Source organism: Ranitomeya variabilis, chromosome 6 (assembly GCF_051348905.1).
Source record: "Ranitomeya variabilis isolate aRanVar5 chromosome 6, aRanVar5.hap1, whole genome shotgun sequence".
Lineage (NCBI taxonomy): Eukaryota > Metazoa > Chordata > Amphibia > Anura > Dendrobatidae > Ranitomeya > Ranitomeya variabilis.
Window position 1 is genome coordinate 412,145,572 of NC_135237.1, and position 19,298 is coordinate 412,164,869.

At 41.6% G+C, this 19,298-nt stretch overlaps 1 protein-coding gene across 2 annotated transcripts in view; it reads left to right on the forward strand.

Annotated features, from left to right (window-relative positions):
* Window positions 1–1,977: 1,977 nt before the first annotated feature.
* TMEM200C (transmembrane protein 200C) overlaps window positions 1,978–19,298 on the forward strand; it is a 196,579-nt gene continuing 179,258 nt past the window's right edge. The window contains exon 1 of one of the 2 annotated variants that reach the window (XM_077270233.1): window positions 1,978–2,181. The gene's annotated coding sequence lies outside the window, so the exon portion shown is untranslated. Of the gene's footprint in view, window positions 2,182–3,741; window positions 3,816–19,298 lie in introns of those variants that run through there. The other variant, XM_077270234.1, reaches the window with a different exon arrangement.

Below are 19,298 nucleotides of genomic sequence, written 5' to 3' on the forward strand. Positions count from 1 at the left end.
GTAGACATGTGGAATATTTTACTTATTAAGTATTTTGCATGACATATCTCTGTGATTTAAGGGCATAAAAATTCAAAGTTGGAAAATTGCTAAATTTTCAAAATTTTTGCCAAATTTCCATTTTTTTCAGAAATAAACGCAAGTTATATCGAAGAACTTTTACCACTATCATGAAGTACAATATGTCACGAGAAAACAATGTCAGATTCGCTAAGATCTGTTGAAGCGTTCCAGAGTTATAACCTCATAAATGGACAGTGGTCAGAATTGTAAAAATTGGCCCGGTAATTAACGTGCAAACCACCCTTGGGGGTAAAGGGGTTAAAATCTGAAATTTTGGCCTACTGCAATGTATGTTCGCTCAGTAAATGCACTCAATACTTGGTCAGGGCTCCTTTTGCATCAATTACTGCATCAATGCGGCATGACATGGAGGCGATCAAACTGTGGCACTGCTGAGGTGTTATGGAAGTCCAGGTTGCTTTGATAGCAGCCTTCAGCTTATCTGCATTGTTGGGTCTGGTGTCTCTCATCTTCCTCTTGACAATACCCCATAGATTCTCTATGAATTTAAGTTCCGGCGAGATTGCTGGCCAATGAAGCACAGTGATGCTGTTGTTTTTAAACCAGGTATTGGTACTTTTGAGAGTGTGGACAGGTGTCAAGCCCTACTGGAGAATGAAATTTCCATCTCCAAAAAGCTTGTTGGCAGAGGGAACAATGAAGTGCTCTAAAATTTCCTAGTAAATAGCTGCGCTGACTTTAGTCTTGATGAAACACAGTGGACCTACACCAGCAGATGACATGACTACGCAAACCATGAGAGATTGTGGAAACTTCACACTAGACCTCAAGCAGCTTGGATTGTGTGCCTCTCCACTCTTCCTCCAGACTGTCGGATCTTGATTTCCAAATTAAATGCAAAATGTACGATCACCTGAAAACAACACCTTGGAACACTGAGTAACAGTCCAGTTCTTTTTCTTCTTGGCCCAGGTAAGACGCTTCTGGCATTATCTATTGGTCATGAGTGGCTTGACACAAGGAATGCGACACTTGTAGCCCATGTCCAGGATACGTCTGTGTGTGGTGGCTCTTCAAGCAATTACTCTAGCAGCAGTCCTCTCCTTGTGAATCCCCCCCAAATTTTTGAATGGCCTTTTCTTAACAATCCTTTCAAGGCTGCGGTTATCCTAGTTGCTTGTGCACCTTTTTCTACTACACATTTTTCTTTCACTCAACTTTCCATGAATATGCTTGGTTACAGCACTCTGTGAACAGTCAGCTTCTTAAGCAATGACCTTTTGTGGCTAATCCTCCTTGTGTAGAGTGTTAATAATTGCCTTCTGGATATCTGTCAAGTCAGCAGTCTTCCCCATGATTGTGGAGCCTACTGAAACAGAAAAAGGGACCGTTTCAAAACGCTTAGGAAGCCTTTGCAGGTGCTTTTTGTTAAGTATTCTAATTTACTGAGATAATGACTTCTGGGTTTTCATTGGCTGTAAGCCATAATCATCAACGTTAACAGAAATAAACACTTGAAATAGATCACTCTGTAATGATTCTATGTAATATGTTTCATTTATTGTATTGAATAACTGAAATAATTTAACTTTTTGATGATATTCTAATTTTGTGAGAAGCAGCTACACACACACACACACGCACACGCACACGCGCGCACACACACACACACGACATTAACAAGTCAACAAGTCAAAGTTCAAATTTGTAAAACAAAATATAAAGTGGGAGATACGTACCTGATTTTCAAAACAATGTTTCATTTACTTTTAGATCAATAGTGTCAGGCTATAATTTCTCATCTATTGTATAAAAGTTGAATATGTGAGAATATACATGAATTTCATCAGAGCAGTTGTTAAAAACAATTGGGATTGAAGAAGAAAGCTCAGTGGCGGTCCCTGTCGGTAGGAGTAGAGTACAGCATTGAATACACATTCTGCCAGAACTCATCGAGGCACTAAGCAGCCGACAGAAGGAGGGAAGGAGGCTCCAGGCAGAGCATCAGCCTAGCAGCAGTGCCACAAGCATGTGAGCCGGATCGATAGTGCTAGGAGGTGCTCAATGGAGGAACATGATGAACATCCGATTCCAGGAACGTCTCGGGATTTAGTGCCTGTGCTGTCACCGGGCATTAATTCACTGCACAGCAAACTGGTGAGTGCAATAATGGATTTCTCTCTCATCAGCTAGAACAAGCTGTTGTCTCCTTCATCAGCTGCTGCAAAAATCTCTCATTTGCAAAGTCAAAATGTTACTTGCTAAGCAGCAGTGTAAGGAAAAGCCCACAAAGATGCCCAGTAAATGTGCTGCTATTACAGATCACTCTCTGCAGTATTGATCCCAGGGTGTGATGGATGGGAACTGGCATTTGCTACAGATTCTGGTGTATTGAGCTTTATCACCATGCTTAGAGTTGGCTTTCTATGTACAATGGATTGAGTGATAGTGGTGTCATAATCATATTTAGTTTCCTACTTGACTCATTTGTGCCAAGGACGGTCCTCACTTAGGGCACCGGGGTCTTTTGTTCAAGTTTAAAGAGTGTAGAAGTACAAAGCTATTGACTAAATATATGTATGTATATACACATTCACAGAATATATATATACTGTATATATATATATATATATATATATATATATATATATATATATATACTGATTTGTAGAAATTCCAGAATTGGAGATAGAGATGTGGAAGATAAAGGAGAGATCATGGATGCAGACATTTTTCTGGACTTCTTGTCAATAATCCCAATGGAAATGATATAGTCAGCCTCTCCCTAGACTAAAATGGTTGCTAAACACAATGTTAATAGGGTGTCTATGATTTTCAAGATATAGGCAAAGTAGATCGTAAGCCTTTGGTGAACACAATCGGGAGCAGAATTATCAATAATGTGGCAAGGGCAAGTTATGGCTTTATATGAGATCAGTGAATAATAAAAACTTAAATTGCAGAAGGTTTGATAACATGTTACTTTTGCTTCTATGAGGCCACAGTCACACGTTCAGTATTTTGTCAGTATTTTACATCAGAATTTGCAATCTAAAATCAGGAGTGGAAAAATCAGAGGATAAGTATAAGGATTTATTCACACATCATTATTTTTTATCAGTATTTCATCAGCATTTTTATGCCCAAATCAGGAGTGTCTCCACAACACAGAACAGGAGTCAATTGTTCAATGATAGTTTTTCTCTGTAAGTTCCGCTCCTGGTTTTGGCATCCAAACACTGATGCAGAATACACACGCGCCACCATTTTTCACCCTCCTCTGGTTTTGGTTTACAATTATTGATGTAAAATGCTGACCAAATACTGAATGTGTGAACATGGCTTTAGATTGTAAGCTCTTGTGAGCAGGAACCATACTCTTCTTCTTGGAGTAGTTGCAGTTTGTACGTGATTTTATTTGCACATGTATCCTATGAATTGTAAGATTTTTTTAAATATTGTTATTATTTATTGTATCTTTTGGCTCGTTTTTGTGGGTTGCTCTATTTTCTTGGGCCATGCACCGCCATGCACTAAGTAGCGATTTGCTGTAGGTCGTTCTTTTCCGCCATGCATTGTATTCGTCTCAGTGACATCTGAGTGCTCTCACTGAGCCCCGGCTCTTTTGCTGCATGAATACATTTGTATCTATGTTGAATCTCTATGGCAACGTGTAGACGGGCACACGTGACATATACACAGAGGCTTGCAGCTGGGAGCAGTTCTGCAGGTTCCAGAGTATCTGATGTGCTCCTGTGAGTTTCAAGGACTGGAAGATCATGTCACTAGGGGTGAGTAGGCACAGCTGGCACAGTGGCAGGGAGGGCAGTGCTGCTGTCCACAGAGAGAATCCTGGTATTTAGCCATAGGACATTCATTAATGCATTCTTTGCGTTTACATTGGATTTTTTTTACATTGGAAGGGATATGTAATAATCAGATAAATAGATTTCTCCTTTCTGTTTGTTTTGTAATTGAGATATATATATATATATGTATGTAAATATACATATTAAGGCACGGGACTTGTATGACCTATAGGCATCTATGTAGGCATTCAGTTGGCATTAAGAGTCATGTTTTAGAAAAGCGAGAAGTACTGCAGTAATTGCTCCTATGGAACTGTTTCCCATCTAAGTCTTGCAGCAGACAGGCAGGGTCATTTTAATGGGCTTTACTATATAAACACCATTCCTCACCTCACCACTGTATTGTACTAATGTGTAAGCAGTCAATGCTCTAGTGAGGAAAGAAGGTCAATCACTGGCTGCATTGATTATCACCGTACTTCTGACTGTAGTTTTCATTTAACACCGGTAATCAAATCCATAAATGCAATAAGTCAAATGTAATAAATGGGCAATATTATATGTGCAGCAACAGACATTAGTCTTTAGATTAAATGTATGTTATAGGCCTATTGAAGATTCTGATATCGGAGTGGCGGAGTTACAATCACATGCTTTCTGCACATCTGTCGACACTGTCTACACGCAGGTACTCAGATGTGCACACAAGCATCATGAGGCCCAGAGAGTTTCTGTATCAGGGCTCGAATTAGATCTGCAATGAATGAACTGGGTCATATTTAATTAAGATATGTGTTTAAGGATTGCATGAATTCTTTATTCCATATCTTAATAGATCATTTTTATTAGGTGATGGAATGTTTTACTTATTGGAGTTTTGCCTCATTCAGATGACCAGGTGAAAAATTGAGCATTTTACTGACAAATAAAAATTGCACTGCTTGTTTGTATTTAAATGGGTTTTAATATTAATGTTAATTCAGTATTTAGCCTTTTTTTTTCATTTCTCTTTCCCATGCTATTTTAATGGAGATAAAAGTTCCTTAATATTTATGTAATATCGCATGCTGTGTTTTAAAAAATGAAAAACCTGAGTATTGAAAATGCACATATGTCAATATGCAAGTGCTGTTTTGCATTCCTTTGTCATAAACGTTTTACAGATTTAACTAAAAATTGAAAAATATGATTGTGTAAATGAGCCCTTTAAACATTTTTTATTAAATATGAATGACTGTGTTAATGTGAATATGATGTGATTAACTAAACAAATTAATTTACAATGTACCTGTCATTTGAGGTAACTTTAAAAAATAGATGTGCGCTTCAGGAATAACATTATTTCTGGCAATTATATGACTTTCATCCTGCATTTCTAAGAATTAGTCTATCTGCAGGTTCTGCCTCAAATTTACAATTGTCTCTGAGCTGGTGAGAAAAGTCTAGCTGCCACGATGTCTCTCAGGCCTGTCCCACACGTCCAGATAATTCCAGTACCGGAAAAATTGGTACCGGAGTTATCCGTGTCCATGTGTCCGTGAGCTCACGTGGCACATCAGTGTGGCACACGTGCGGCAGCCGTGTGCCACCCGTGTGCCGACTGGGTACCACACGGACCGTGCAGGAGACAGCGCTACAGTAAGCGCTGTCCCCTGCTTTGGGTGCTGAAGCCACCATTCATTTCTTCTCTCCAGCAGCGTTCGCTTGAGAGAAGGAATGAAAAATCATTGTTTTTTGTTTTTTTTTGCGGTTGAAATAAAGTTCCCGGTAACTAACCCCCTCCCACCCCCTGTGCGCCCGTCCGCTGGAAATAAAATACTCACCCAGCTCCCTCGATGCTTCCTCTCAGCGCCGCAGCTTGTCCTGTATGAGCGGTCACGTGGTGCCGCACATTACAGTGATGAATATTCATCGGGAACTTTATTTCAACTGCAAAAAAAATAAAAAAACAATGATTTTTCATTCCTTCTCTCCAGCGAACGCTGCTGCAGAGAAGAAATGAATGGCAGCTTCAGCACCACAAGCTGGGGGGACAGCGCTTACTGTAGCGCTGTCTCCTGCATGGCACACGGAATGCACATGGACAGCATCCGTGTGCGGTACGTGTTTTACACGAACCCATTGACTTTAATGGGTCCATGTGATCCGTGCGCTCCCACGAACACTGACATGTCTCCGTATTTTTCAAACGGACACACGGTCCGTGAAAACACGCTGACATGTGCAGAGACACATTGATTTTCATGTGTCTACGTGAGTCAGTGTCTCCGGTATGTGAGAAAACTGTCACCACACGTACCGGAGCCACTGACGTGTGAAACAGGCCTAAGTAGCACATGTTGAGAAGCAACAGCAGCAGGAAGCGCAGTATATAGTAAGGCTTCCATCACACTAGAAGTATTTGGTCAGTATTTTACATCAGTATTTGCAAGCCAAAACCAGGAGTGGGTGATAAATGCAGAAGTGGTGCATATGTTTCTGTTATACTTTTCCTCTAATTGTTCCACTCCTAATTTTGGCTTACAAATACTGATGTAAAATACTGACCAAATACTGCTAGTGTGACGGCAGCCTAAGGCTACTTTCACACTAGCGTCGGGAACAACCCGTCGCTGTGCGTCGGGCCGAGGTTCCCGACGCTAGCGTGGTCTCCGCCACACAATGGGGGCAGCGGATGCATTTTTCCCACGCATCCGCTGCCCCATTGTGAGGTGCGGGGAAGTGCGGGGAGGTGGGGGCGGAGTTCCGGCCGCGCATGCACGGTCGGAAAAAGCGGACCGTCGGGAGCAAAAAACGTTACATGTGCCCACACGCCCAAGCGTCGCAAAACGGACGCGACATTTTGCAATGCGTCGCAAATGCGTCGCTAATGTAAGTCTATGACGAAAAAACGTATCCAGCAAGAACTTTTGCTGGATGCGTATTTTCGGCAAAACGACGCATTTGCGACGTATTGCAGTTAACGCTAGTGTGAAACTAGCCTAATACTGAACAGTGTAGCTGTGAATCTAGCACTGAGGTGAGATAAAACTTACTAGAAAACAGCTCCCCACTTGTGTGTGTCTCTAGGTTTCGTACTCACCCCTGTTCCTCCTCCTTCCCTGCACATTTCCCCATTAGCATGAAGAGGCAGCTATAATCTGACACCTCATATTTTCAGAGTGACTGGTGAGTTCAGGAGGTTGTGGGGAATGAGAATTTGGTTGTAAATGGAAGAGGAAGTTTTCTCTATTAAGATGTATTATAAAGTTTGATATATTCACCTGTACTTTAAATGTATGCAAAGTTTGTTGAAACAATGGTCATCATTTAATATATTGTCCAGTTTTTTGTCTTATAAAACATCATAATGTTGCTAGTTACGACCAGTGGGAAACTGCTCATTTGTTGTTGATCAAATCATTTATGATGGCCTGAAAACTATCATTTGTCATTGTTAAATCCCCTGGTGTAAACAAGCATCTGCTAGTCGTTAGGAGTGGAAACAGGATGGAAGGAACTCAAAAGCAATCGAGATTGCAGAAAACCATAAAATATCTTTCTAATGTTAAAACCCAGTATCATCATTCAGTGCTTAATTTACCACTATATCTTCACATGTAACAGAACCTTTAGTTGTGGCCGATGCGTCTATGTTTTTTTTTTCCAATTATTACACAGACTACTAGGCAAATATTTTTCAGTTCCTCGAAAACAGGTGTCTGTGGAATCACATGACGAGGGCATAAAAGCTGTGAAAATCTCTTCTGTCATTTTCTACACGTAGCAGAACTAACTGCCATTTAACTCAGGAACTGCACTGTTTATGTAAAGTAAATGCTTCTCTAGATTTACCTGCTGTTCTTATTAAAGCTATAAATCACAAAACTTGAATCCTGCATTAGCGGTGTCATATTTATCCGTGGAGCCCTGAGATTTTCAGTCTGCTCTAACTTTCATAAATGACCATAACTGTAGGCCTCTTCACTTTGCTGTAGCTGCTAAACAATGTTGGGCACATGGTGCTTAGTGGATCACCTCTGCCCCTAGAAACAGATGATTTGCATGGATGCTGAGAATCGTACCTCCACTGATTTAATAATGAAAAATTATTGATAACATTAATGTTGTCACAGTATTTCTTGGGACGATAGATAATCTATCTTTGTGACAAGCTATAAATATCAAACTGATGAAGGTCTGACTGGGTAATTGAATGGTGCTCCATTGAGTGCTATGATCAATTAACTGCTTAGTTTATCTGTTTACAGACAACATAATGATTTGAAATGTTAGGGGGCAGTCCACATATGATTTTGCAATGACGTTTTAGAATGTCAGTGCAGAGTCAGAGATCATGCAGTGGCAGGAGCATGGAGCCAGCTTTTGGGGGTATCCCTATAGAAAAGGCAGAGATGGTTTATTAGCAGCTTTGCTTTCCTGATTGTTGTATTCACAGTGCTAATCTAGAACTGTGTATACAGTAAAGGAAACACTAAGAGTAAGTTCACACAGGGCATTTTTGCTGCTTTTTTTCTGCAGCAAAACCTGATTTCTTGGCAAGAAAAAAGCTGTGGTAAAAACGCAGGTTTAGGTGCGTTTTTGTTGTGTTTTTTGTTGTGTTTTTTGGACTAACTTGGGTCTCTTTGTCAATGCTAATGTCCATGACTTTTCTGCACAGAAAAGGCTGCAAATAATGATACCTGCATTTTTGCACCGTTTTTGCATCATTTTTTCAATACCCATTCAAGCCAATGGGTGAAAAACGCTGCAAAAACACTGCAAAAACATTGAAACAAGTAACATGCTCTATGTCCAAAAAAAGCAGCAAAGCACAAAATCCTGATGACAAAAAAAACAATGTGTGTGCATGGGGTTTTTGAAATCTCATAGGCTTTGTTGGTACTGTAAAAAGCAGCTGAAAATTAGCATAAAAATGCAGCAAAAAAACGAGGCAAAAATGCCCAATGTGAACATACCCTAACAGTGCTTCTCCGGTCCCAGTGATCCTGTAAGGCCGGAGTCACACTAGTGTATAATATGGGCGAGTGCTATGTGAGAAAACATCGCATAGCACTCGGACCAGTGTTAATCTATGGGGCAGCTCACATCACTGTTTTTTTTCTCGGGCGTATTCTAAGTGCGAGTGAAATCGCAGCATTCTGTGATTTTACGCGTATAGTATATCGGCCGAGTCTCGCCAATGCAAGTCTATGGGTGCAAGAAAAAAACGCACAGCACTCGCAGTATGCAAGTGCTGCTCGTTTTTTATGCACCGGTGTCCTTTGAAAAGCCGGTAATTCATGTGCGGTGTACAGTAAAATTACACTGACAGGTTAGAACAGAATAGATAGAATCGAAAACACATAGAATACATATATATATATACACACATGTCAGTAACACACACATATATATGTATTTATATTGCACAGAAAGATAGAAGAAAAGTCGGTAATTCATCTGCAGGCTTCTGTAAAATCACTGCAGGAGCCAACAGGATATAAGAGATGGATTACATACAGTAAATGCATATAGAATAGGTAGATATATAGGTGTCAGTGACAAATACAATTAGTACAGTGTGTGTGCAAATTACTGGTCATGTATTTAATTAATAAAAGTTTATTTTACGGAAAAAAAGGGCATGGGCTCCCGCAAAATTTTCTCATCCAGCAGAGGGAAAGCCAGCGACTGGGGGCAGATGTTTATAGCCTGGGAAAGGGATAATACCCATGGAGCTTCCCAGGCTATTAATATCAGCTCACAACTGTATACTTAGCCTTTACTGGCTATTAAAATAGGGGAGTCCCCAAAAAATGAGGTGGGATCACCCTAGAATTAATAACCAGCAAAGGCTATGCAGACAACTGTGGGCTGAAATTAATAGCCTAGGAAGGGGCCATGGATATTGGCCCCCCTGGCTAAAAACATCAGCACTCAGCCACCCCAGAAAAGGCGCATCTCTAAGATGCCCCAATTTTGGCACTTAGCCTCGCTCTTCCCACTTGCCCTGTAGTGGTGGCAAGTGGAGTAATAGTTGCGGGGGTTGATGTCACCTTTGTGACATCAAGCCCCGAGGTTAGTAATAGAGAGGCATCAATAAGACGCCCCCATTACTAACCCCATAGTCAAGTTGTTAAGAAAACACAGACGCCCAGTAAAAAATCCTTTAATTGAAATAAAGGTACAGACTCTTTTAATGTTCTAAATTAAACCATACTTATTGTCACACCTAATTCCCCAACGCCCTCGATCTCCTATAATGAAAGTAAAGTAATATACCAACAATATACCCAGCCGGGGCAGTCGCATCTTGACACTGTCCTGGTTGAAAACTGTATATACCCAGATATGGATTACTGTGTGGGACACAACGATGGACAGGTATGGGTATATGTTTGTTGTTTTTATTTTTATTACAGGCTGAAGCCCTGCTCTGTGTAGCACAAGCGATTGGGTGATTGAAGTTTCTAGTCTGAAATGGAGACCATTGAAGCAAGTGTAAAGTAAAAAAAAACATATAATATATAAAAAGAAGTAATCTGATCGATAAACAGCATAATATGAAAAAAAATCAAAATGACAGAATTAAGTTTTTTTGGTCACCGCAACACTGCATTAAAATGCAATAACGAGCGACCATAACATCATATTTACACCAAAATGGTATCAATAAAAATGTCAGCTCGGCACGCAAAAAATAAGCCATCACTCAGCCCCAGATCCAAACAAATGGAGATGCTACGTGTCTTGGAAAATGGTGACTTTTTAATTTTTTTTAGAAACTTTGGTTTTTTTTATCACTTAAATAAAAAAGAACCTACACATGTTTGGAATCTACGAACTTGTAATGACCTGGAGAATCATTATGGCAGGTCAGTTTTATAATTTAGTTAACATGGTAGAAAAAACAAAAAAAACAAAACAATTTGTGGAATTGCACTATTTTTGCAATTTTACCACACTTTGAATTTTTTCCCTGTTTTTCTAGTACGCTATATGGCAAAACCAATGGAGTCATTCAAAAGTACAACTCGTCCCGCAACCAAATAACCCTCACACGGCCATATTGATGGAAAAATTAAAAAGTTATGGCTCTGGGAAGAAGTAGAGCAAAAACATGGAAACTCAAAAACAGACAAACCCAAGGCCGGTTTCACACGTCAGTGGCTCCGGTACGTGAGGTGACAGTTTCCTCACGTACTGGAGACACTGACACACGTAGACACATAAAAATCAATGCATCTGTTCAGATGTCATTGATTTTTTGCGGACCGTGTCTCCGTGTGCCAAACACGGAGACATGTCAGTGTTCGTGGGAGCGCACGTTTTACACGGACCCAATAGAGTCAATGGGTCCGCGTAAAACACGGACCTCACACGGACATTCTCCGTCTGGGGTCCGTGTGCGTGCAGGAGACAGCGCTACAGTAAGCGCTGTCCCCCCCACATGGTGCTGAAGCCGCGATTCATATCTTCCCTGTAGCAGCGTTTGCTATAGAGAAAATATGAAGAATAGTGTTAAAAATAAAGATCCATGTGTCCGCCGCCCCCCCACCCCCTGTGCGCCCCCCCGCTGGTCAGAAAATACTTACCCGCTCCCTCGCTCCTTCCTGGTCTGGCCGCGCCTCCTACTGTATGCGGTCACGTGGGGCCGATCATTTACAATCATGAATAGTCGGCTCCGCCCCTATGGGAGGTGGAGCCACATATTCATGACTGTAAATGATCGGGCCCACGTGACCGCATGCAGGAGAAGCCGCGGCCAGACCAGGAAGCAGCGAGGGAGCAGGTAAGTATTTTCTGACCAGCGGGGGGGCGCACAGGGGGTGGGGGGGCAGCGGACACATAGATCTTTATTTTTAACACTATTCTTCATATTTTCTCTACAGCAAACGTTGCTGCAGGGAAGATATGAATCGCAGCTTCAGCACCATGCAGAGTGGGTACCACACGCTGCGTGTGGTACCCACTCGCCATATGGGCGGCACACGTGTGCCGCACGTATGGCCTCCGTGAGTTCCCAGGCACACGGACACGGATAACTCCGGTACCGATTTATTCCGGTACCGGAATTATCTGGACGTGTGGGACAGCCCCAAGGTGGTGAAGGGGTCAAAGTCCCATGATGTGATTTTGACCCTAGTGGCAAGTTTCTGTAATATAATAGAATTCCTGTTGCTACTCAGACACAATATTGTATGTATACAAGCTGCCACCAGCAGGGGAGCAAAATGCAAGAAGCCTAAGAACCACCTGTTACTTCCAGACTGCTGATTAGAGAACATTGTTTTAAACTGGTATAATTTTGGCATGAAAACTGGTGAAAACAGATGGCCATACGCATGTCTGCATATTGCTAAACCCTGCTTCTATTGAGAACCACTTGCTTTGTCACCATGAGTTAGGAACCAGACTCAACCCCTATTTATTTGCAGGTCTGCCTGTGAATACTTGTGTCATGTCTTGTTATTGAGATCATTTTCATAGGGTAGAAATAACTGGTTTCATACCAAAGACATAGTGCAGTTAATGACCTTCATTTTCTATCGGATCATTGCCCGTTACCATTGCATTTGTGAGACAAATTATACACAACGGAATCCATTCACTGCTCATTTATTTGCAATTTCAAGAGCATACAGAGTTTATATTATCCTAGATCATATTGCAGATTCTACAGTATATATGTTGCAGATTTTATGATCCTCTTGCATGTCCACATTTACTGTGCAACAGTAAGAGCAAGTGATTTCCAAATACAGCTTAGATAAATATTAGGACAATGAAAGCTGACACAAAAAATGCTCAGGAAATCTCACAACCTTGGTAAAAACATAAATGATTACGTGCAGTATGGTATGTGCATATAACAACGTTTGCAAGGTTATAAGAGGACATAATTCAATCCAATTCTACCTATTCCCTCGCAATGCTGACCTAGAAAAAGGCATGTCAGTGCAGAATTTAAGACTCTGGAAACCTCTAAAGCCTGCGGATTTCAAATTGGAGGCATAAGACTTTTCCCTTTGGTGTAAGGGAGTGTCAGAGTCAGAAGACACAGACAATAGAGGTCTAATGCAGCAAGGTTTTTTTCTCAAGAATTCTCATGTAAAATTCCTTTAAATGGCAAAATTGTTGTGCCTTTTGGTGTTTTTACACCACTCGGGTCCATATCTTACAACTTCTAGAAAAGTGGACAGAATTCAGGAACAACAGGATGTAACTGTCATGATCCTGATCGGGGTTTGCATCTTGCTTCTCTTTCCCCTGCCTGGTCATGGAGGGGTTAACCTTTCTTTGCCTCTCTTTGGTTCTTGTGTAGCTATTTATTTGTGCTATTTCTGGTTGCCAGTGTCAGTGATAGTTCATGCTTCCAGGCTTGAACAGCTGACCTGTATACCCTGGTGATCCTTCTGCCTCTGACTTGCCATATTTGTGTGTGACCCATTCCCTATCCCTGACTTAGTGTTAATCTAGTGGTTTCCTTACAGTGTATGACTTGGCCTGATCTCTGTGCTCCGTCTCTTGCTTTCTGTCTTTGATACCTCGTTCCCTGACTGGCTTTGACTTCTGGCTTGTACCCCGACTCCATCCTACGTCTCTTGTTTTGGATACCACGCTCCCATTTGGCTCTGACTTCTGGCTTGTCTCTGACTTCAATCATAGCTGCTACCTCTGGTACTTCTGCTCCTAACAGTTTCTGACTCTGCTCCTCTGACCACTTTTTTGTTACCTGTGACACCTGTGCAGCTTGTTCAGTGTTGCTACGCTGTTAGTGTGCAACCTCTCTTCCCTCACCAGCACCCCCTGGTGGAGGTTGCGCTAAACTGCACTGCAACCGCATCACAGTAACCAAGCATGTTTAACTAATTCATGATAATTTACGCCACCAATACAGTGCAGCCACTGACTAGCATTTGTGCATGTCTTTTAATAAATTAATGGCTTTTTACTGCAGCCCCCTGTTCATCAAGATTGACATGCAAAATTCTAGGCTTGTTTAATCAGACACTAGATGTATACAGCAAAGTCTTTCAGAATATAACAATTGTCGTCTCTAAGCATAATAGTTGCTTAGACAGTTGACCAGTGAAAACACATAGTTAATACAATCAAAACACAGAATTTCATACATATACTTATGTGGTTACATAGAAACATTTATTGCTCAGATTCAAACAAAGGACAAAAAGGTCCGTGCTGAAAACATATGCTAAACCTATTCTGTTCATCATAATGGTTCCTCTACTTTGTGGTTATAACTTATGATTGAAATGTCCCAAGTTCTATATCCAAAAATTTGAATAAAGGTTATAATACGAAGTAAGCAATATAGAACAGATAGGAATGGATAATATGAAAATAAAGTATGACTTAAGAACAATTGTGTTCACATTGTACATTGATTTTTCTTACATTTCCTCTTCTTGAATATAATTGGTGATCTCATGATCATAAGAAACAAGCTCACTGGTATATTCGAGTCAGTTCCCCTGAGCAATGGCTTTCAAGGACTTTCACCTGATGAAAAGTAACTGTTTCCAATACCTTGTGGGCAAGTCTAGGTGAATATCGAGTGTAGTCATTGCCACTGAGTTCTGTTTTGTCCAGGTCAACATATCATTCCACGGTTAGGTACCATGTTCACCATTTGAGTTTTAAAGGAAATTTTTTAGCAGGTTTTTGCAATGTAATCTGAGAGCAGCATGAGGTAAGGACAGAGACCCTGATTCCAGTGATGTGTCATTTACAGGACTGTGTGTTGTTACTATAAAACCACAGTTTTAAAAGCAGGAGATTATCACTAGAGGACTAGTTGTCTTGTGCCATATTGTCCTCCTGCTCTGTGTAACCCTTCCCCCACCACTGATTACAAGCTTTCTGCCAATTTACTGTGTACACTGCTGTGAATCAGTGGTGTAGGCCAGGCGGTTATACAAATCTCAGTATTCAGAGGACTGCTAGATATGCAGCAGTGAAAACAGTGATTTTATCAAAATAACAGCATGGAAACCAGTAAGTGATGCATTACTTGAATCAGATACTGTGTCCCTACATCATGCTGCTCTCAGACTACAGAGCAAAAACCTGGTGACAAAGTCACTTTTTTCGTATTGTCGATATTTTGTCTTTAATAGCAACATTGCCCTATGCTTACAGCTACTTGTGTTAGGGGTCGAGTTCCCACCTCTGCACAGGGGGAATCTCGGTCCATCTCCGCTGCGGTCTCCCATTCTTCTCCTGCCGCAGTGGAGCCTGCTCAGCAGAGACATCGGTCCCAGCGTCTCGCTCAGTCTGACTCTGTACAAAGAGTTACTGCTGCTTTTCCAGCTTCTGCCATGGAAGTCAGTGCTGGGCAGCGGCGAGCAGATGCTTCTGGGACTAAGTCCTGCTTTTCTCGTTCTGAGCATGCCCAGAGTAAGATCTCTCAGTGGAGATCGAGGGTCACATGTTCAGATACTGCAGCTAAATCCATTGGTCCTCCAGGAAGGTCCTGAAGGTGCTCAGGCTCTGTAGCAGCCTCTCATTGGTCCTTCTAGGAAGGTCCTGTACTTGCTGCAGCTATTTAAGGCTCTCATGACCCCACGGCCATGTGCTAGTATTGAATCTGTTACGTGCATGCGCCAGTGTGGTCATTTATGTGTGTTCAGGGACTCGGCTGAAATAAGCCCCTAGAATGCCGGCACCTCCGGCGAGGAGATTGTGTGCATGGATTTAGGGCCCCGGCTGAAATAAGCCCCTAGAATACCGGCTCCTCTGGTGAGGAGATTGTATGTTTGCATGACCACTGACTGCTCTCTGATGGGCAGTTAACCTGTGCTCCTGTGAAGTTTAACAGGGCGCAGAGCTTTCCTTTCTTGGCTACTCTGTGAGGTAACAGAGCTATTCTATACCGCCAAATAGTGCCACCATTTACTAGCAGCAGGTTCCCCTGCATGGTGGACCCCGGGCTGCGAACGCATCAATAATAATAAACATCTATATTTACTCAGTGCGTTCCGCTAGCCCTAACAACTTGTGCTTCAATTGAAAGAATTCCTCCTATCTATCCCTTTAAGGAAGCCTTGATGCCTTAGGCTTCTTTCACACTTCAGTTGTTTGGCGTCAGTCACTTCCGACATAGTGACGGATCGACGGATCCGTCACAATTGTTGAGAAAACGGTTCCAACGGATCCGGTTTTTTGACGGATCCATTACTTGGGGGTTGTCTGGGAAAAGTATCTACTTTTTGGAGCATGCGCAATTGAAAAAGCGGATTGGGGCGACGGATCCGCCGAAATGACGGTCGCGACGGATCCGTCGCCCATAGGCGGCCATTCTATGGAATGACGGACGCGACGGATCCGCCGCAAACCGTCATTTCGGCGTTGACAAAAAACGTTTCAATGTCCGTCTATGTCTAGACAACGTCCGCCAAATTTCGACGGATCCGTCGCATGACGGATGGAACGGACGACCATCCGTCACAATCCGTCGCCAATGCAAGTCTATGGGAAAATAGCGGATCCGCCAAAAAAAAAAGACCGATACGTTAGGAAACTGGCGGTTTTAGACTGACGCCAAACAACTGAAGTGTGAAAGAGGCCTTAGGGTTTGTAGAAAGAGATAATGTAAAGAAACTACTTGCTGTCTCAGGTATGTCATCTGTTAGTAACAGAATGCATGGCATTAGTATAACAATTCTTTAATACAGTATGTTCTGCTATGGAAGCATGGACGTTTCAAAGGCTATTTTTTAGTACAAGCTTTCAATTTTTATGAAGATTCACTTCTACCATAGGCACTATCAACAAGAATTAGTAGGAACCACCAAGCCTCTTATCAAAGGCTTTCCTGACGTGATGCTGTACAAACACTCTCCTAGCTTAAAGGCGTGTCCACCTTCAACAGTGTTGGGGTCTTGAAGAGATTCATAAATTTGTCACTTGGTCTTACATACTCCCCCACCTGTCTGCCTGGTGGGGAAAAGTATACTCCTGTTTTGGGGGCTTGGTAAAAAGCATTAAGGCCACTGGCGACTTAAACGGACGAGTGCAATGCGATAAAAAATTGCATTGCACTCGGACCTATGTTAAGCTATGGAGCAGCTCCCAGCAGCTGATTTTTTTGTCGGCCATTTTCTTCGGTCCAAGACAATCGCAGCATGCTGCGATTGTCACAGACACCCGGACGACTCTCGGCTCACTCGCACCCATATAAGCCTATGGGTGCGAGTGAGACAACGCACATCACTCAGATATCATCCAAGTGCTGTACGATATATACGCTGACCCCGGCAATGGAGGAGATGGAGAAATTCGTTTCTCCACCTCCTCCGCAGCTGTGCTCCGATCCGCTCTCTGCAAGAGGCTCGGAGCACAGACGCATGACACTGCTCCCGCTCGCAGCAGAGCAGGAGCCGAGGGTCATTAGCATATCGCATCGGATGCATACACTAGTGTGACGCCGCCCTCAGAGGTAGTCTCTTTCTCTCTGAACTTGTTCTGAATAAAGAGAAAACACTCAGGCCAAGGTTTCCCTGTCATGAATATGGTTATTTTTTACTTCTTATGTTTTTTTGCTTTTTAATGAAGGAAAAGGGTGATTTAGGGGTTTTTTACTTCTCCATTTTTTTCACTTTTTATCTTTTTTGTTTATTTGCTTTGGGGGATTTGAACCTGTGTTCATCTGATTGTTTTTTCTGTATACTGTAGTACAGCTGGGTTGGGTTTTAAAAGAACACCTCTGTGTTAGCCATGGGGGTCTTCAGCAGGTCCCCAGCTGCCACTGCAACCCATTGGTACCATGCAGTTACTCAGCAAGGGACTAAAGGGCGCCTCTCCAGATTGTGTTCCTTAAATGCCACTGTCAGAGATTGATAGTATAATTTAAGGAATTAACAGCAAACATCAGATCTTTTCTCTGAATGCTATTCTCAGTGACAGATGCTCGCTGTGTAGCAGTCATCATCTGCTGGGTATGGTGCAGCTCAGCTCTTGAGCCCGCTCCATACACCTACACATGAATTGCATCGTATATGTACTGTAGATGTTGGAAAGAGGTGAAAGCGTCCACTAAGTCCCTTACTGCTTCTACATTTTTTATTGTTTTGCATAAGGATCAAACAAAGTTGCTACTATGCCATAGTGTTCCATAATTATGGGCAATGCCAAAAGCAGATCCAAAATATATGTAAATTATCGCCATCTTAGCTTCTACCCTCTTACATGGAACTTGGCGTCCTAAGCTGACATTTGAGGAGAGACTGGTTGCGGGTACAGCTCAGGCCAAGTGTTACAGGATTGTTATTTGTAAAAGCTAGAGACATCTTTAAAAACCTCAAAATCTACAATAGGAAATGGATCCCCAGTCACATTTGCTAAATTTTGTATTTTACTGTTCAGAAGTTCTAGAGAATCATAATGGGGGTCAGAAGGTTTTAGGTCTGTTCTTTGTTTAGTTCTCCCCTCCATTTGAATCTAATCAACTTTGTTACTCCAAAAAAGAGAAAAATCTTTTTCTTCTTCCTTTGATAAGAGTGATTTGTTGTCTGCGTTCTAGAGGTGGAGCAGAAGGAGCTGTGCTTGTGCATTATATGACTTCCTTTCAAGTCCCACCCTATTTGCTCCCTTAACACAAGATCATATGTTGCTGCCTCCCATTGGCCTTGACTTACTCACTTTTATGACTCAAATGTGCTTAATGTAACCACTTCAACATGAAAAACAAAGGAACCTGTAAGGACGTTGACATCTACACATATCAAAACAGACATGGACAATCATAGTTCCGTTCATCCATCATCCATTCTAATGAGTTTCTTTGGACCCATTATAGTAGAACTCGAGTCCAGACCAAAAATAGAAATATGCATTTCAAATAAAACATATTGTACAAATAATTATTCCATAATTAGTAAAAAAAAAAGCTCAAAAGATTGTTCTCTAAACCAATTATGGAAAGATGTCCATAGTACACTTCACAGCAGTTTTTAATTCACACATTCCATTTATTCTAACATTGTTATTTTTATAAGCAAGCAAGTGTAAACATACTCTACATCATACATGTCGTAGAACATCACGTATTATACTTCCAAAAGTAAAATAATTTCAATAGAAGAAAAAATACCATTCAGCTCAACTACTGGGTTCAGGACATAGACTGCTCTCCAATGAATTTTAGACTAAGAAACAAAGTCAGCACATGTCGCTCTAAAATATTCCACATGTAATACTTCAGTGGATTATCCACAAAATTTAAAATCCACATAATGAAGGCCAAATGCATGCAGTTAGATATAATGAGATAAAAAAATGAGAACAGGTGAAAGGCAATGTATTTCTGACCTCCACGGTCCAAAACCACGGACCGTAGAGGACCGTCATTTATTATCTCATCCTGCTAGCAAACTGCATGCATCTAGCCTTCATTATATGGATTTTTTTTTATCATGTGGATTCTTTATTTAAGTTATAAACATGGAAGATTTTAAAGCA